Raw genomic sequence first — 20,685 nt, 5'->3', positions numbered from 1 at the left:
GCCTCATTATCCCTGCCTTGCCCTTCCTCAACTCACTCCTTGCCTTACCCCTCCTTGCTTATCTCCCCCCTCCCTCCTTCAATGTATTTTCAGCTCCCTTTTTCTAACACAGCACTCTCAGCTCTGTGGGCCCAGACCTTTATTATCTGTTTGTTTTTTCTTCCATACCTTCAACTCTTTGCCTCTGCCTTTTTCCAAATCTGGCAAAGTCAGAGGGGGACTGATATCCCCTTCCTGCCTGTGCTCAGCTGGGTCTGGACAGGGTATCCTGTCCCTGTCCCTGCATGCAGACCTTGCCTCTCTGGAAATGAATGACCAAATGACACCCGAGACCAGGCTTTGCTGGGTGCTGGCAAAAGGCCTCCCAGGCAGCTGCTCTGACTGCTCCTTCCACTTCTCACCCCCTACATCTTCCATTTCTCCTTCCCCTCCCCCTTAGCATCTGTCCTAGCTGCCTGTCTCCAAGGAGAAATCAGCTCTCTCCTTGTCACCCAGCAGCCTCCACCGGACAGCCTGCAACTCTCTGGCATGCCCTGCCAGCAACGGTCTCCTCTCTTCTCTGCAGTGTGTTTCTTTTGCTTTAGATCTTTTAAAAACATGTGGATTTTCATTGGTGGGGGTGCATGCTTGTAATTCTAGCATTCATGAGACTGAGATGGGGGACTGTAACTTTGATGTCAGTCTGGCTTACACAGTGAGACTCTGTCTAAATTTTAAAAAAATCAAGTAAAGAGGATAAAATGTATGTACACTTTAGATAAATTAAGAATGGCAATCTTGAGTGTGTTGCTGGTGGACTTTTGTGTGTGTGCTTATACACCTGTGTTACTGGCACCAGATCAAGATGCAGAGGACTCTTGTTGTCCTGCGTGCACTCCTGCATCCTCCATAGGGAAGGACCCCTCCATTGATTATTCAAACAAAACTTCACATAAATGCACCAGTATAGAATATATTCCCTTGTGACTAACATTTAACATTATGTCTTTACCATTCGCTCCCTGCAAGTAGCGATAGTTTTTGTTGTTGTCGTTGTTCCATTGCATGAATACACAGTTACTAATTGTGGCAGGTTTAAGATGGCTGCAAATCCTTGACATCCTCATACTGAGCATGGGGTTCTGTGTATCTGTGAACAGAGCTACAGAGCTGGCCAAGAGAAAACGGTGGATAATTTATGTTTTGTTTGATTTTTTAAATCTCTCTATCCCTTTCCTGTGTGTGTGTGTGTGTGTGTGTGTGTGTGTGTGAGAGAGAGAGAGAGAGAGAGAGAGAGAGAGAGAGAGAGAGAGGTGGATGTACAAGTGCCACTATGGGTGTGCAGAGGTCAAAAGATGTCCTGATTAACTTTCTATTGCTGTGATAAAACACTGACCAAAAGCAACTTGGGGAGGAAAGGGTTTATTTCTTCTTATACTTTCAGATAAAAGTCCATCCCGGAGGGAAGTCAGGGGACGAACTCAAGGTAGAAACCTCTAAGCAGGGAAGGAAGTCGAGACCATGAAGAAGAACTGACTCCTGGGTTCCTCTTGTTTGCTCAGTTTGCTGTCTTATACAACCCAAGACCACCTACCCAGGAGTGACGCCGCCCACCTCAATAAAAAAAAATGCTCCATAGACTGATTGAAGAGATTCCTCATCTGAAGGTCCCTCTTCCCAAGTGACTCTTGTTTGTGTTCAGTTGACAAAAACTAACCTGGCCAGTTGTCCCTTTGTCAACTTGATTCTCAAGCACATCACTATTCAGCTGTTAACTTTCCTTGAACCCAAGATCTCATGTCAATAACACCTTTGAAACGTGGTATGACTTGAAAATTCCTATGGGCTTTAAAAATTCCAGCGATTTAAAAGTCTATGTTCTCTAGCCCTCGGGAGGCAGAAGCAGGCAGGTCTCAGCGAGTTTGAGGCCAGCCTGATCTACAGAGTGAGTTCCAGGACAGCCAGGGCTACACAGAGAAGAAACCCTGTCTTGAAAAACAAAACAAAGCAAACAAACACGAAGTCTGCATTCTCTTTAAAAACCCAAACTCTCTTCTGCAATTCCTGGCCTTGTGTGGAAGAGAAGGACAAACAGATTTTGCTTCTTTCTTCCTGGAAGCAACACCAGAGGAGACCCAGTCACCCAGGAAAGGGACTGAGGATGGACAGGGAGCTGCCTACCTGTCCTAAGCCGTCACATTCATTCCAGCCCAGACCCCAGAAGTGAGAACAAGATGTGTCTCTCTGCTGGGCCCTGTCTCACCTCTTTCTGCTCCATGATATCATGGGCCACGAGACCATCACGTTGTTTTAGGTCTGTAAGTTTGGGCATCATTTTAGGGAACAGCCAAGAATAACCAGGAAGTATTGATGGATAACTGAGTTGTGTCTTGGGTACGTAAGTACAAGTGACCAGGAGCGCTATCAAGAAAATCTTTTGGTAAGACCTAAGTCCACATTTCTCTTGTGCAAATACCCTTCGGTCACTACCTTTCCTCTTTGGGTTATTTTCATCATTTTTCAGACACACAGCAATGCCTCTCGTCGTGAGAGAAAAACCGAACTTAGCCAGATGTTGTGTCTTGTGTTTGCAAGCACCGGGAAAGCTAAGGGTTTGAGTGTTTAAAGCCATCCTGGGCTATATATGAGTTCCAGTTCATCGTGGGCTACAAATTCACACACACACACACACACACACACACACACAGAATTTTAAAATTTTTTATACAAAAACTCCCTCCTTCTCAACTCCTCCCAGACCTCTACCTTCCCCACCCATTCAACTTCATGTTCTTTCTATCTCTTAAAGGCAAACAAAAATTTCTTGGTCCTGTGTAGAGTTCCATTCTTCGCTTCCCTTTACAGTAACATTTCTAGGGTTTTCTAAATGTTCTGTTTTCACTTCCTTTCTGTCTCTTCTCCCTTGAGTGCACTCTCGCTGTCTTCTCATCTTTTCTTTCTACCTAAACTGCACTTGCAAATGTCAGCGTGACCTTTACAGTACCAACTCACTGGTACTCGGTATGCTTAAGCAACATTTAACACAAAATACCCCTCCCCATTCGTTCAGCGATGTCTTCATTGCACTTCTGGGAATTTACCTCCTTGATATTCTCTTCTGTTGAGAGAGATTTGATTTCAATGTGTAAAGATGTGTCACTGTGATTGGCTTAGTAAAAAGCTAAATGGCCAATAGCTAGGCAGGAGGTATAGGTAGGCCTTCTGGAAAGAGAAAGAGCTCTGGGAAGAAAAAAGGGGGAGTCACCAGCCCAACAGAAAGGAAGCAGGATGTGTAGGAGGAGAGGTTAAAGCTACAAGCCATGCAGCAGCACATAGATGAATAGATAGGGGTTAATTTAAGTTACAAGAGCTAGTTAGAAACCAGCCTTAGCTACGGCCAAGCTTTCACAGTTAATAAGAAGTCTCCATGTTATGATCTGGGAGCTGACTGGAAGGACAGAGAAAGGCTCATTATACCCTCCTCTTTATCCACCATCACTGCAGATTGGTTTCTGTCCACTTGACACAAATCTAGACATATTAAGGAAGAGGGAATCTTAACTGAGAAAATGTCTTCATAAGCTTGGTCTGTAGATAAGTCTGTGGGGTATTGTCTTGATCGGTGATTGATATGGGAGAGCCCAGTGCACTGGGAGCTATGCCTGGGCAGGGGTCCTGGGTTCTATAAGAAAGCAGCCGGGACAAGTCGTAAGGAGCAAGCCAGGAAGTGCATTTCCCCACGGTCTCTGCATCAGTGCCTGCCTCCAGGTTTTTATGCTTTGAGCTCGTGCCCTGACTTTCACAGTGACAGAGAGCGACCTGAAAGCTGTGAGCTGAAATAAACCCTCTCCTCAACAAGTTTCTTTTGACCAGACTGCTTTATCACAGCAATAGAAATTCCGAATCCAACGTCAAGCCTTGAAATACCACCCATCTGCTGATTTCTTCCAGATTTTTTATCCCCAGTCTAAACTTCTGCCTTGACCTCAGCTTGTATGACCTCACTCCCCACCTCTTCTTGTTGTGGAAATTGCTTTAACCATGTAAAGATGTGTTACATTTGTTTATCCTGCAGAATGTTACTTTAACTGTGTAAAGGTGTGTTACAGTTGTTTCTACTGCATTTGTTTAGTGATGTAAGGATGGGTGTTTGATTACCTAAAGATGCATTGTATTTGTTTCACCTTGCCTGCCTAAGGCACCTGACTGAACCAATAAAAAAACTGAAACAGCCAATAGCTAGGCAGGGGCTAGATAGGTGGGGCTGGCAGATAGAATAAGTAGGAGAAGAGAACAAGAGAGAGAAGAGGGAGAGAGGGACACATTGTGGTCAGAAGCCAGGTAGCCGCCAGCCAGCCATGGAGACTGCAGAAAAGAAAGAGAAAGAGAGAGAAGAGGGAGAGGGAGGGGAGGGAGGGAGAAGGAGGGGAGGGAGAGGAGAGAGAGAGAGAGAGAGAGAGAGAGAGAGAGAGGGAGAGGGAGAGGGAGAGGGAGAGAGTGCCCCAAGGCAAAATGTAGATAGAAACAGATTAAAATAAGACCTAAGCTAAGGCCGAGCATTCATAACTAATAAGAAGTCTCCTTGTCTTGATTTGGGAGCTGGTTGGGAGCTGGTTGGTGGCCAAAGAGAAAGCCTGGTACATAGGTGTTCCAGTTTTGTAAGTCCCTTCTTTCTCAGAACATCCCAGCCTAGCCCAACCTTACTTGGAGTCTGTTCTTACTGTCTCCTCTCTAGAGTACTCCTTCCTAAGTGTAAATGTGTACGTGGCTGGGTCCTCATCATTCAGGACTGAATAAATAGGTGGATGATTGAACGACTTGAAAGTTATACTTCTATAACATTAATAGTAGTATATTACTAATAGTATCTATCTATCTGTATCTATTTATAGCTATATACCTATCTATAGATATAGGTATATGTAACTTTGACTATCACAATGGAAAGTTAAACTTTGGCTACATAATACTTTAGAGAAATTTTAATCTTCAAGAAACCAAATAGCTCGGCAGAAGGCCAATTTCTATCTTCAGGGTGTGTTGCTTTAATTCAGAAACTAGACATTAAAAGTCAGTCTCAGCTGGGTGTTGGTGGTGGCAGTGCACGCCTTTAATTGGGAGGCAGAAGCAGGCAGATTTCTATGACTTTGAGTCCGGCCTGGTCTACATTAATGAGTTCCAGGTAAACCAAAGACCCTGTCTGAAAAGAAAAAGGGAAAAAAAGGAAGTCACAATCTTGTTTTGTTATTTGTAAAAGGAAGAAAGTTGTAATCTTCTGCAAATTTAGCCAAATCATCAAAATAAGGCATCAAATCTTATTTGGATATTATAGAAAAGGTCCTGCTGGGTTCATATGTGTGTACATGTGTGTTATAGATGAGGTCCTGCTGTGTGCATGTGTGTGTTATAGATGAGGTCCTGCTGTGTGCATGTGTGTGTTATAGATGAGGTCCTGCTGTGTGCATGTGTGTGTTATAGATGAGGCCCTGCTGTGTGCATGTGTGTGGATGTATGTTATAGATGAGGTCCTGCTGTGTGCATGTGTGTGTTATAGATGAGGTCCTGCTGTGTGCATGTGTGTGGATGTATGTTATAGATGAGGTCCTGCTGTGTGCATGTGTGTGGATGTATGCTATAGATGAGGTCCTGCTGTGTGCATGTGTGCATATGTGTGTTATAGATGAGGCCCTGCTGTGTGTATATGTATGTGCATGTGTGTGCATGTGTGTGTGGGAACTGGAATTCAGCATCACTGTCCTGCTGATTTCTCTAAGCCAGGAGACTGCTCAAGCAATTATGCTACATTTACTGGCTCTCGTTAAAGAACCCTTGTTTCCTGCAGAAGCCGAGGCCAGTCAGCCTTTAGTGTGAACTGGATTCCGGTGCAACCACGGAGAAAATGGAGACTCCCAGGCAAAGATAGTTTGTGAGGCTGGTACTCAGTAGCTCTCGGCAGTTTCTAAGTCAGTGATTTAAGCCTCGAGTTTCTTTCTTTCCCTCTGTTCCTTTGGGGTAATAATTCTTCTTGCTGGCTAGTGAGACACTGCCCAGGACACAACTAAAACCATGGTTGACAGAATGCAGTTGAAGGCACTTTGAGAGGCCACGTTCTCAGCACCACAGTGCTGAGGGAAGCAACTGCTCTTCCCTCCCTGAGGGAGACCCGAGGCTTTGTCTTCTGAACACAACACAAACCTGTAAGAAATAAATAACGAGTGCCGTGAAGTGGAAGCGCAATCCCCCTTCCTCATCCCAAAGAACAGTTCAGCGTGGAATTTAAAAAACAATTTAATTTTAACTAGGTTGAATTTAATTAATTTTTAATTGTGCACATGTGTAAACAGAGGTGCGTGCAGAAGAGGATGCTAATCCCCTGAAGCTGGAGTTATAGGCAGCTGTGAGCTGGTCAGTGTGGGTGCTGGGAACTGAACCTGGATCCTCTGCAAGAGCAATTGTGTTCTTAGCCGCTGAGCCTTGTCCATGGTCACCATCCATCCCCTAGTGATTAGTGATCAAAGTTAATTAAAAGCAAATTAGTAAGGAAAGCTGATTTTTTTTTTTTTTTTTTTTTTTTTTTTTTTTTTTTTGGTTTTTCAAGACAGGGTTTCTCTGTGGCTTTGGAGCCTGTCCTGGAACTAGCTCTGTAGACCAGGCTGGTCTCGAACTCACAGAGATCCACCTGCCTCTGCCTCCCGAGTGCTGGGATTAAAGGCGTGCGCCACCATCGCCCGGCAGGAAAGCTGATTTTTTTAAAAAGAAAAAATAAATTGTTTGCTTTTGAGACACAGTCTCACATTTTGGTCCTGCCTGCCTGAAACTCATTGTGTAGATTAGGTGGGCCTCAAACTTCCCATTATCTTCCTGCCTCTGCCTCCCCAATGTGGCGATTACAAGCTTGGGCCACCACACCCAGCTTTAGAATATTTTATATCAAGAAACATGAGGCAGGTGTAGTGGTACAAACCTGCAGCCCTGGCAGTTGAGAGGCAGAGGCAGGAAGTTTGGTGAATGAAAAATGAGGACATGATAACTCCTAGGTGTGTTTTTATTGTAGGTATTAGAGAAAACAGCCAGAGGCATCCGGAAGAGTCCAGACTTAACTGGGTCATGAGGAGGAGTGGGGGAGGGCAGAGAAAGAGAAGAGAGATGGGGCAAAAGAATCAAGAGATCTTAGTCAAAAAAACAAAAAAGCTGCGTTTATATCGGGAAGGGAGGTGGAAACCCCGCCCCTGGGAGGGAGGTGTTTAGGGTAGGGGGCGGGGTAAGAGGTGCAGGGAGAGTCAAGGGCACTGAGTGGTACCTCCTCGGTTTCTTTGGGACTTAACATTGGGAGCTCCAGATCACCCTCTGTTCTACATAGCTTTTGAGTTTGAGGCTAGCTTCCAGTCAATAAAATAAAGTAGAAAAGAAAGAGAAAGAAAGAAAAGAAAACCTGACTGAGTCGGAGTGTGGCTCAGTTGCAGAGCACTTCCTCGTATGTGGGAAGTCCTAGTTTCACACCTAGCAACAAGCAATAATAACAACAACAAATTTAAAAATTACACATAACATATGCTGGTTTTTAAATAATGTGGGTTTCTATGGTGATGCATATCTGTTCAGTCTTTCCCCCTTAGGATCGGATTGTTAGAGCAGGGAAGTAGCTCAGATGACAGAGCGCTTGCCGGCATGCAAGAAGGAGGCCCCTGATTCAATCCCTAGCACCACCACTACTGGGCACGTGGCTCACACCTGTAGTCCTAACACTCAGGGGCTAAAACCAAGGTCAGTCATTCAAGGTCATCCTCATCTACGTAGTGAGTTTGAGGCCAGCCTGGGCTACATGGGGGCTCTTCCTCAAAACCAAACATTTGTTAAATACAATTTTGCAGTGTTGTTCTTTCTTGTATCAAACAGATTTCCACGCCACTGCATGCTCTTTGACAGCCTTTCCATAAGGATGTGCGAGGATTTATTTCATTGGTTCCTTGTGGCTGGCTGTCTCCAGCTTCCAATACTATAAACAGAATTTTGGTGTGAATTGTCACCCTATTGTCTCACTGCTTCCTTAGGGTGACTTCCAGAGAAGTCGGGGTGACAGGCCAAGGGAGAGAACATCTTCCCAGCTTTAGATCCCTATTACCAAATCATCCAATCATGGCACGAGTCAGGTTCCTACCAGTAGCAGATTGTAACACCACGAAACACTGAGAACACAAAACAAGCCCTGGAAGTTGGGTGGTTCCTCGCTTGGGTGAGCCTCCGGAAGGCTAGTCTGCAGAGGGAGCCTCAGGGGTGGCTCAGTCCCTGCAGGGAGGTCTTGTTCTACCCAGGCTTAATTCGGTAGCTCGCCTGCAAACAGCCAGCAGGTCAGAGAGCCGCCGGGCCGCCACACACACTGTGCCTGGGACTGCTGGGCACCCTGCCTGCAGCTCCTCCAGGCCCACCTTCTAGGAGCCCGGCTGTGCAGCAAGCTGCTGGCCCACCCAGCTCCCTGCCCTTCTTGCATGGCCTGCAGTTGTTGGCTCCATTGTTTTCCCCCAAAATTGCCTTAAGATCAGGTTCTGGATAGGGGTAGCAGCCCCAACAGCAGGTGATGGTGCCTGCCACCTCGCCTTGCCCCTCCCCTGTGCAGAGGTAACCCCCCAACACTAGCAGCTTGAGGTTTCCAAAATCCTAGGCCCAATGGACATCGATATCACAGAACTCAGCACTTTCCTCTCCATTTCCCCCAAATCTGAAGGAAGCGAATAAGAATTCTTTACATGCTTTTAAGTATTTTGTGTGTGTGTGTGTGTGTGTGTGTGTTGTTATTGTTATCTTAAGTCAAATCTGAAGCAGAAAGGAAGGGAGGCCTCCGGGAAGTCTTTGACCTCTTATTTCTTTACTAAGTCAAGGTTCCCAGCTTGTGCGGCAGGGTTTTAATATTTCCAGCGGAACTGCAGACAAGGTGGTAAGGGGTGGGGAAGGGTGTGTTTGTAGGGAAAACATTGTTTCTGGGTAGTAGAGAGATAGAAAACACCTGTGGGTTTGTAAAAATGACCTCTGTTTCAGCATGGGAGATGGGGGGGCGGGGGCGGCAAACACCGTTTCCCATCACAGCCTCAAACTGTAAGCTCGCGTGCAACTGCTGACCCCAGAACAGAGACATGAACTGTGGAGTGTCCATACAGTTGATACCATAGCAAGGAAAACCCCAGACTACCCTTGCCCCAGACTTGGAAGTTGTTGCAAATGCATCCTTAGCTGAAAGAATCCTGACAGAGAAGGTGGCCTTTTTTTTTTTTTTTTTTTTTGGTTTTTCGAGACAGGGTTTCTCTGTGGTTTTGGAGCCTGTCCTGGAACTAGCTCTTGTAGAACAGGTTGGTCTCGAACTCACAGAGATCCGCCTGCCTCTGCCTCCCAAGTGCTGGGATTAAAGGCATGCGCCACCACCGCCCGGCTTAAAAGGTGGCCTTTTAAATGACACCATTTTTACAAGATTCGGGAATGCGGGAGAAGCAGCTACAGTGCGTAGACATGATTGTAAAGTATAAAATGGGAATGGATTCCATCCAGGAGTGGAAAGGGTCATGAGGGGGCTTCTGGGTACTGTTGGCAAGCCTCTCCCATCTTCTCTGTCCATGCAGCCCAGGCTGGCCTCAGACAATCTTCCAGGGGCTCTGGATACTGTTGACAAGTCCTCTTGTGTCTCCTCTCTCTACGCAGTCCAGGCTGGCCTCAGACAATCTTTCTACCTCAGTTTCCAGAGTGTCAGGTTGCACATGTAACACCACACACATTTACTAGCTTTCTTTGTCTCTTCCCTCTTTCCCTTTCTTTTTCCTCCTCCTCCTCTTCTCCTCTTCTCCCCTTCCTCCCTCCCTCCCTCTCTCTCTCTCTCTCTCTCTCTCTCTCTCTCTCTTTCTCTCTCTCTCTCATAGGAAGAGTATTGTGTTAATTACCTTTCTTACCAAATACTCAACACGATACAACTTAAACTGTTGCTCACTCTCTGAGGAAGGACAGCCCATTGCAGAGGGAATAGCCCAGTGACTCCATGGTGGCAGGAGTGTGCAGTGGGGACTCCTCACCTTCCCACTTCTTTCTGAGATAGCCCTTCCCTTTTTCATACAGAATATTTGTTTTGGATAACGCAATGAGCCATTTCTTGACCTGGGGATAAATCACATGGGATTTTTTTTTTCTTTTCTGGACAGGGTTTCTCTGTGTAGCCCTGGCTATCCTAGAACTCATTCTGTAGAGCAGGCTGGCCTCAAACACTCAGAGATCTTCCTGCCTCTGCCTCCCTCTGCCTGCCTCTGCCTTCTGAGTGCTGGGATTAAAGTGCCTGGCTCACATAGGATTTTTAATTCAAATACTTCTTCAGTCCTTTTTTCCTTTCATTTTGTGCAATATGTATATATATTTATATATGTGTGTGTGTGTATTGTGTATGTGTTATATATCACAGTTTATCTGTTCTTATAGTGATATATATGTAATATTATGTATTATAAATATATATACTGATATATATCCCCCCCTTTTTTTACACCAGTCTCTTTACACTGCCCATGCTGAACTTGACTCTCAGTGATCCTCCTGCCTCAGCCTCCAGAGAAGCTAGGACTACAGGTGGGTCTCACAGTGCCTAGCAGTCTGAATCCTTGTGCCCATCTGTGTCTAGAAAGGGTGAGTGTTTTCTGGGGCAGGCAAGTCATATGTTGACACGTTCTTAGGCTAGACATGATCAATGGCCCTTCTGGGTCTCCCCTTGTTGGTTCACTGTGACAGATGACTGTAATCTGTGCCAAGGCCCAGAAGGAAGGTCAGAGAAAAAGAAAAGGCCAACACACACAACACTGCTTTTGTACACAGCTGTATCAGGTGCTTACTTTCAGGGCCAGGGATGTGGGTCAGTGGTAGAACGCTTGCCCGGCATGTGTGAGGTCCTGGATTTGATTTCAAGCTTTGATAAAGGTAAAACAAACAATAAAGAATAAATAAGCACCACAGGGGAGCAAAGCCCATAGTGTCTGTCCCAGCTTTAAGAAGATAACGAGCTCTGGAGGCCTAAACCTGCTCTCAGCCACTCTGAAGGTTGAGATGGAAGGATCACTTGACCCCGAAAGCTAAGAGTTCAAGCCCAGCAGCAACTGTCAAAAAAAAAAAAAAGTGTGTCATGGGTGGGGGCAGAAGATACTCCATTGAAGAGAAAACAGAAATTCCCATGTGGTGGAAGCAAATAGAAGGGACCAAGCCTGAGGATGTTGGAAAACTGAGCTCAATAATCCTTCTTCCTTCCAGGACTCTACCCTACTTCCTCTAGCTCCGCCCACTGCCTAGCTGCCACCGGCTCCCAACAGTGCCATTGTATTAAAATCTACCAGGAAAGTGGATGGCATTAGAGGAACCATACCAGACTGTCCTCTGACCTCCACATGCATGTTCCCACGGGTGCACATTCACACACATGAACATGGACACATACAAAACCCCAATCATGATTTAATTCATTATAAATATAAATATAAATTCAACTAATAATAAAAAATAACTAATTGTAAGTCATGTGATTTACAATTCACACACGGGATTCCAAACACAAGCATGCCACGATGCATACGTGGAGACAGAGGACAGCCTTGGGCGTCATCCTCACCTTCCACCTGGCTGCAGACAGCCCGCTTGTTTCCTGTCGCCTTTTCCAGGATTGCTGGCCCTTGAGCTTCTGGGAATCTCACCTCTACCGCCACCTCAGAGTCGGAGAGCACTGATGTCGCGGACACTTTTGCTAGCACATCCAGCGTTACCTGGGCTCTGGCAATCTCTGCTCAGGTCCTCCTGCCTTCATGATAAGTGCTTTCCCCACTAAGACAGTTCTCCAATCCAAAATTTACAAACTAGTTGTGAACAAATCATTAATGGTCTCGGCACTCCTGTAGCTTGGGTAATTTCCATGCTTCAGGTGAGGAGCAACAATGCAACAAGACTGTCTTGGTTAGGGTTTCTATTGCTGTGAAGAGACACCATGACCACTTACAAAGGAAAAACAATGAATTGTGGTGACTCATCTACAGTTCAGAGGTTCAGTTCATTCTCATCGTGGTGGGACATGGTGGCGTGCAGGCAGACATGGTGCTGGAGAAGTAGCCAAGTGGCCTTCATTTGACCTGTAGGCCACACAAAGTGATCTGAAACTCTGGACATGGCTTGAGCATCTATGAGTCCTCAAAGCTCTCCCCCCATCCCACAGTGACACACTTCCTTCAACAAGGCCACATCTCTTAATAGTACCACTCCCTTTGGTGGCCATTTTCTTTCAAACTGCCACAGAGACCAAGAACACACTAAGAAGTAGGATTTGGTCAGGCAGTGGTGGTGCACGTCTTTAATCCTAGCTCTTGGGAGGCAGAGGAAGGCAGATCTCTGAGTTCTCGAGGCCAGCCTGGTCTACAGAACTAGACAGGGCTACACAAAGAAACCCTGTCTTGAAAAAAGAAAAAGCAAGACAAAAAAAGAGGAGGGATTTGAGCTTCCGGATCTTGAAGCCAAGTGCTTTTCACTTCCCAGCATTCTTCCCTCCAGTCAGCCTGGTTACTCACCATCAGGATTATTTCGCTTTTGGAAATTTAACCTGGGGTTTGCAAACTTTTAGGGCTTTTGAGATGTTGCTAAGCCTAACAGCCCGAGTTCGATCCCTGGGCTCCACTCGCTGTAAAGAAAGAACTAATTCTCAAAGGATGTCCCCTGGCTTCCATATACGAAGCCCCTCCAAATAAATAAATGTAAAAACAAAACAAACAAAACTTTTATCTTTGAATGCAATGTATAGATCAGTTATAACTGTATGAGAGGAGAGAGAGAGAGAGAGAGAGACAGAGAGAAACAGCGTGTCTAGCTTTTAAAAGCTGCCTAGCGTACGCACACAGGGTTGACGTGACTACGTCATACACAGATGACGGCAGTTGCATCATATATAGATGATAAAACTATTCTGCACGTGGGTCACGTGGGTTCCTTTAAGATTCCGGGGTCATTAGGCACTTCTGCCTCAGGGCTTGTCCACACATGCGTGGCCCTGGAACCGGGAAGTGTCAGCCATGTTGTGTGGCTAAATCATTACAAAGTTGGCAAGGGTGGTCTTGAACTTGCCTCCAGCTACTAAGTATCTGAAATTATTAATGTGTGCCACCACCCAGCTCAATAGCCTCTTGATATACATCTCAGGCTTCTGGCACAAAAGTTGCTGTATGATCTCTTGTTTTGGCTCAACATGCTCTCTCTCTTATGATTTAAAGATTTTTTTTTCAAGGTTCCAGAACACAGGTCAGTCATATTTATATTTTCCAGAATTCTAAAATAATGAGTAAATTAATATTCAGGACACATTTTGGAGACACAAGTGACCCATGGTGTTGGTGACAAATATTCTGTCGGCTGCACTTGTGAAAATGGAAGGAACATTCCAAAGAATGCAAGACTGGAAGCTTCAGAATGAAGCCGGGAGGCTGCTGCCTGGGGAAAGTCAAGGACGTCCGCTCTGTCCTCGGGGAGGAAACCAAGTTTCAAAGGACAGAATTACAGTTCGGTTTTACAAGCTTACTCGCCTTTGTTTGAGTCTGGAATTGGGCAACCGTTCATTAGGTAAAATACAATGAAGTGCTCCCATGAGAACTGTAGAAAAAGGTTTTTTTTTCTTCCTTTATTTACAATACTCCAGGTTGGCCTCAAATTCTGTAGCTAAGGATAGCCTTGACATTCCCATCCTCTTCTAGCTGCAAAGTCCTGGGATTGTAGCATGGACCATCCCACCAGTTCATGCAGGGTTAGGGTTTGACCACAGAGCCTTTTTTGTGCCTGAGGGGAGCCCTCTACCAACTGTGCTATTCCCCCAGCTGAGAGGTGGCTTTTGCAACACCAGCAGAGGCCTAAAGAATGCAGAAAGTGGGGGGACTGGAGAGATGGCTGCTCTTCCAGAGGACCTGGGTTCCATTCCCAGTAGCCACATGGCAGCTCACAACTATCTGTAACTCCAGTTCCAGGGTTCTGACACCTTCATGTCAATGCATATAAAATAAATTTAAACAAATTACTTCCACAGAAAGTAGATTAGCCACTTGAAGGTTGTAAGTAGGGACACAGAGGAGGAACAATGGAAGAGTGACTGGTGGGCAGGCAGCCGGTTCCATCAGGCCGGATTAAGACAGAAGGATTTCCTGGTCCTGACTCTGGAAACTGGCCTGTCGGGGAAATTCTCTAATCCTGATTTCTCAGAAGGCTGAATAAACAGTGTAGTTTCAGCTTTTTGGGGAGGAAGTGGAGCGTGAGTGACTCCATTTTTAGTTTGCTCTGCTGGGGCCTCGTGTGGGAGTTTATTCCAAATCAAACAGCTTCGGACAGTTTCTGTTTCATGTCTGTGATGACGGCGTGGTGGTGAAGCCTGGGAAAGAACGAAGGAAGAGGAGCAGCAGCTGCCACAGGCCTTGGAGAACAAAAGAGTGGACAAGCTGTAATCATCAGGTCTAGTTTCCCAGAAATCAGGGTGCTGAAGACGAGCATTACACATAGAGACAGAAACAATAGTGTTTGATAATCACAGGATCTGCCACTAAGCCATTAAAATGCATGCCTAGGTAAAGAAAATCTACTGGGCATAGCAGTGCATGTCTGTAATTCCAGCTTGAAGCAGGAAGATCTGGAGTCTGGAGTTAGCTTGGGCCACGTTTAGAGTTCAAGGCTAGCCTGGGCTACATAGGGTGGCAGGAGGCTGAGATATCCTGCCAGAGACTAGCAGAGAGAGAATGAATTTGGTTGGTGTATTCAGGGCGTTCTCTGCCCCATTTACTTAACATCCTTCCTAAACTGCCTTCTTGGTGTCCCTCGGAAGAGGATGGGTGGTGGGGAGAAAGGCCAGGGTGTCACAGCTCTGTCCCCAGCTCACAGTCCCGGACATCACAGAACACACTACAGAGATTCCTTTCTGCTCCTGATAAAAACATGCCCCAGCTCATGGGGCTTATGTTGCCGGGCAAGCTTTGGCATCACGGGAGATTAATTTGAAGTGAGTTTTTTCTTCAAGCAGGAAAAAAAAAGTAATTGAAAAAAAAAACCTAAGGAAACAAGCTGAGAAAAAAAACCACACAAAGAACAATGGTTGGATGATTCATGAGGCGGGGTTCTCCTTTCTCACACACATACAATTATTATTCCAAGATTGCAATCTGCCCGCGGCTGTCTTATTCTTTAATGACCATATTCTCTTTCAGAATTTTAAGTGTAGGTTAGGCCTGGACCCAGGCAAGGGCAGAAATGAAAGGTCTTTGTTATAAGCAGGTTCCGAGTCTCTGCTGGCTCTTCCCTTGAGGACTGCGGCCGTGACCCCTTGGCCAGCTCTGCAGCTCAACCGCAGCACCGTTTGACTGGCCGTGTGGTTCGTTATGTGTTGCTACCTTTGGGGACATCAGGATGAAAGAGATTTTTTAAAGCCTGCCTCAGTTTGCTCGGAGAAACTTAGGGGACCCTGCGCCTATAATATCCCAAGGCCCAGCAATCTCTTACAGATACAGTGGGCGCTTTCATTGTTTAACCAGTAATAACCAGGGGCAGCCAGCCTGCTTCTCAACAGACAGGAAGACCCCAGGAAGAGCAATCAATCTGTACTGTTCACAACACACAATGGGTGGGTGTCTGTCATTTGCAGAGCCCGAAGCCTAGAGGTTCAGCCCTGACCAGGTTCAGTAGAAAGGACGGTGAATGCTTCTCGAAAGAGGCTGGGAAACAGTTTGCTCTGAAATGACAGCTCTCCAGTCACCAAGTTAGCATTAAGTCTTTCCGTGAGGGCCTAGCGGGTAGGTGTTGGGGCGGTGGTGTAAAGAGCAGGCACAAGATTCCAGTCACACGCGTGTTACTGGAAAATTGGGTGGGGACCAGCTTGGCCTGAAAGGAACCTAAGAGAATATTTTTCTTTCAGGGGCTAAGGGCATGGTCCAGCGATAGCCGCATTTGCAGAATGCTTGAGCCCCTGAGTTGCATTCTCTGAGCTGTTGGGACACAGGTGGTGTGAGGGGAACAATAAAAACTAAGGGATGGTCTGGGAGTGGTGGCACACACTGGAAACCCCAGCAGGCAGGAGACTGAAGCAGAAGAATTGCAAGTTCGAGACCAGCCTGGGTTACATGAGACCCTGTCTCAAACAAATAAAAATAATGATAACCCATAAATCTGGGTTTGGGAAACTGCCTAGTGAATGAAAAAAAGAAAAGAAAAAGGAAAGGATGTGGCTGCTCCTGGGTGTGGTAGAGGAGAAGGTTTATTGTAGATAAAAGGGAGAGCACAGCCAGAGGCAGGGACGTCTGGGAGACTCCAGAGTGGACATGACCCTGTGCCATGTGAGTAGGTGGGGGCTGGGCAAGGGAGAGGGGAACCAGGTGTGGCAGCCAGGAGGCTCCAAAGAGGGTATGGGTAACCAAAATGGCTGGATTATATAGGGAAGGGCATCTGGAGGAAGGGCAGCCCAGCCCCTGGGATGGAGAGTTTAGGGAAGAGGATGGGTATGCTAGCCAGGAGCACCCAGTAACAGGTACAGACTGAGGGATGAAGAAAGAACGTGGCAGCTAGCATCTGCTTTGATTTGTTAAATAAGACACTGGGTTTGAGACCTAAAACCTAGAACTTAGTCTGGAATTCCCCATGTATTTATGTCCTTGGTTACCTTAGCGCCCTGTAACCTGTTTGTATAGTGGGGTTAGGACTGTATTAATGTTACAGGGCTGGGGCTGGGGAGAGATCAAATGGCCACCCCAGAAACCATGGAGGAAACTCTCAACAGATACTAGCAATGGGCCGCCTAGACTGACAGCACAGAAACTCCCCCACAGCAGAGATCAGTCAGAACTGCAGCTTTTAAGGACCTGTGTGCTCTTAGGTCCACATTTTCTCACCTATAAAACGAGAGAGCTGGGTCAGAGAAGACCCAGGCTGACTTCTAAAGTCTAAAGTTACACTGTTTGCATTCTCCTAGTAAAAATAATGAAGTAGGGGTTGGAGTGCTGCTGTCAAGAGAGCACTTGCCTCGTAGGAACGTAGGAACGAGACTTGAGTTTGGCTCCGAGTCCTCACATAAAAGTTGGGCATCACTGTGCGTGTTTGCAGACCCAGTGCTAGGGACGGAGGAGACAGGAAGGTCAGAGTAAGCTGGCAGGGAGAGACAGGAAGTTCAGAGTAAGCTGGCAGCCAGTGAGCCTGACTGGTGAGCTCCAAGGCAATGAGATACCTCAAAGGATGGGAGGGACAGTTGAAATAATCCTCTGGGCTCCTTGGGAGCTCAAGCACATTGCCTGAACAGACTTGTGAATGTTGTCTGCTCAAATTAAAAGAGAAAGAGAAATAGAGAGAGAGAGAGAGAACACATTTTTAATCCCAGCACTGTGGAGGCAAAATCAGGCAGATCTCTGAATTTGAGGCCAGCCTGGTCTGCAGAGCAAGTTCCAGGTTAGCCAGGGCTACACAAAGAAACCCTGTCTCAAGAAGAAACAAAAACCAAACCAAAATAAATTAATGAGATGTGTAGAAAGTCGAGGAAGCCTTGAATGGCTAAAGTCCTGAGTGAATGTGTGCTGTTGCCATGGGCACGGCGATGTCAAGGACCCCAGAGCTCAGACTGAAAGTAAAATGGCAAAGCCTTCCCTTCTGGTCCATTATGGATGTTGGCAGTGTGCACAGAAAACATTCACTGTAGCTTTATGCCCTAAGGTGCTCTCCTACAGGGACTGTCCTGTTGAGATTAGCTAAACCTGCCTCCTGGGTCCAGCCTATACCACAAACCCAGCCTCCTTGCCAATCTGTAACACCTAATAGCCCTGCCACCTCGGTCAGCCATATGCAGTAACCCTGCTCATGCGTTCAACTCTATGTAACAAATACACGAGCTTCCAGATTGCTGCGGCCTCTCCAGCCTCAGCTCTCAAGCCCAGACCACCTGATCTCAGCTTCTGTTTGTCTTTTCTTCACTCCCCATCCCAGGCAGGTCCGAGTCTCTGGGGCCACGCATGGTCTTGGCAGAGATGAGCGGTGTGGGGCTTTAGGCCATGCGGGCATGGTCTGCAGCCCCAGCTATGCCACGGTCACTGTGGTCCATTGCAAAGGCTACCGTAGAAGGGAAACAAACAGAACAAAGCTTGCTCAACTGAACCACCTCGGGAGAAGCATGCTGAATAGGATTCTTCTCAGCTGAAAAGACCCTGAAAAACGGCTTTGTATTCGAATGGCTTGAATAGTATATGATCTTTCCTGCAGATGGTATAAGTTTTACTATGTTAAATTCACCTGACAGTCTAACTGTAGCTAGCCGGAGAGATGGGTGGTGCACAATGCTTCTGTGTGGGCCTTGAGATTCACTTTTCGATCGACATCGTGAGATCTGTGCTGCCAACCTCACAGGGCTGTTGTAAAGTCAGATGACAGAATGTATATGGAAGATTAGTAAGTGGTTAAAGGAATAATAAAAATAAAATAAAATTCAACCAAAGAAACAAAAACAGAAGGCAGATAGATAAGCAATAGCTACCCTTGACACTTGCCAACCAGTGACAACCAGTTTTGGGGGTGGATTTCACTCTTCATAAGTTTCCCAGCAACTGGTCTTCTGTGTGCTTTTTAAGCTTTACTATTTATTTGTGTGTGTGTGTGTGTGTGACAGAAGCATGTGTGCATGCCCATGTGTGGGTTTGTGGGAGCCAGCAGTCAGCATTGTATCTTCCTCAGTTGGTTCTCCACCTTAGTTCCTGAGACAGGTTGTCTCACAGTTGGTAGAGAACTTCCCTAGTACGCACAGATCCTGGGGTAGATTGCCAGCACGGAATACACAGGTGTGTTGGCACACACTTGTAATCCCAGCATCCAGGAGGCAGAGGCTCGATGACCAGAAGTTTTCAGGGCTCCTCAGATGCTTAGTGAGATGGATGCTTACAAGACTGTGTCACAGAAAGAAGAAAAAGAGGCAGGGTAAGAAGCTGACTGGGGAGGCAGCTCGCGTGGTAAAGGACTTGCAATCAAACATGAGGACCTGAGTCGGCTCTTCAGTGCTAAGTCAAAACACCAGATCTTGGTTTTTTGTTTGTTTTGTTTTGTTTTTACCAAAAACCAGGCAGTGGTGGTGCACACTTTTAGTCCCAACACTTGGGAGGCAGAGACAGGCAAATCTCTGAATTCAAGGTCAGCCTGGTCTACAGAGTGAATTTAGGGACAGCCCGGGCAACAGAGAAAAAGCGTGTCTCCAAAAAACAAAACAAACAGCAACAACAACGACAGATCTGGTGGCATGTGCTCAGAATCCCAGCCCTGGGAGACAGAGACAGGAAGGTCCCAGGGCTTGTTAGACACACAGCCTAATCAAATTAGCAAGTCACAGTAAGAGACCCTGTCTCACAAGGCAAAGAGTCTAAAATCTAAGGAAAGACACCTGAGGTCAATCTCTGGCATATACGCTGAGCCACACACACACACAAACACATGTGTATACACACACACACACACAAATAATAAAAAGGAGCCTTTAAGATTGCTTCTTGGCCTTTTGGCTAAGATCAAGTGTAAAAAGAGCCTTTTAAAAAAAATCAGATGGGCAGATCTCTTAGTTAAAGGCCAGCCTGGACTACAGAGTGAGTTCCAGGAAAGCCAAGGCTACACAGAGAAACCCTGTCTCAAAATAAATAAATAAATAAATAAATAAATGGAAAAAAAAGAAAAGAAAATAGGAAAAGAGAAAAGGAAAAGAAAAATCTATCCTCTGTCTGTCGATTTATCTCCCTAGTGCTGGGTTTAAGGTGTGTGACTCCCGAATGCTTGGATCACCCTCCTGTGAGTTCTATTTCCCTTTTAGGCAGATTTAATCTCACATAGTCCTGGGTGACCTTGAGTCCTGGGATTAAAGGTGAGTGTCACTACTACACTTCCATCCACCTCCTCTCTTAGGGTCTTGAGTTCTCTGTGTGTCAGTGCATGTCCCACCCTGAGCTATACACTTCAACCCTTAAATGGCAGCAAAGACTCAGAATTTCAGCATCCAGATTCATTTAAACTGCAAAGAGACTGCGCGTGGTGCATGCCTGCAATCCCCGTATGAAGAAGGCAGGCTTCTCTTGGCTTTGGTGGATTCAATGAGGCCATTTGGAATCTTGCTGGTCCATTGTGCCTACCTACTTCCTTCCATGCTGCTCTTATCTGTGAGTGCATAGCTTGTGGTCTCAAAATGTCCACAGGGCCAGGCATCAAGGCCCTCTTCGAATATGATAGATCATTTAGGAGGAGGAAGAAGTGGTTTTCATGGATCTTTCTCCTAGATTAAGAAAAAAACAAAGCCAAAAACCATTGAGAAAGGCATTTGGTGACTACCCTTTGCTGTGACTCCACCCAGACCGATCCCTGGCAAAGGAAACAGTGGGCTTAGAACATTCATTGTTACAAATAATCGCACAGTGGAGACAGAAATCCACCCTGTAGGCAGTGCCACAAGACCTCCCATAGTGTGTCACCTGCACACAGGAGGAAGCGACAGCTGTCATATGACCCCTTCGGATCCTCTAGTGTCTTTCCTTCCCACGGGCCTGGAAAGTGCATGGGCTAGGCTAGGATCAGGATCAAATTCAAGGTAGGAAACGGGAAATGGGTTGCTCTGAGGTAAAACCCACAGTTTTCCTTTACAGAGTAAGCAAAGCAAGAAGTATAGCTGTAAATAATAAAGGG

The sequence above is a fragment of the Microtus oregoni genome, unplaced genomic scaffold (assembly GCF_018167655.1).
Source record: "Microtus oregoni isolate MIOR12 unplaced genomic scaffold, Mior012 000028F_ref0000031, whole genome shotgun sequence".
NCBI lineage: Eukaryota > Metazoa > Chordata > Mammalia > Rodentia > Cricetidae > Microtus > Microtus oregoni.
Note: the sequence above shows the minus strand (reverse complement) of the source record.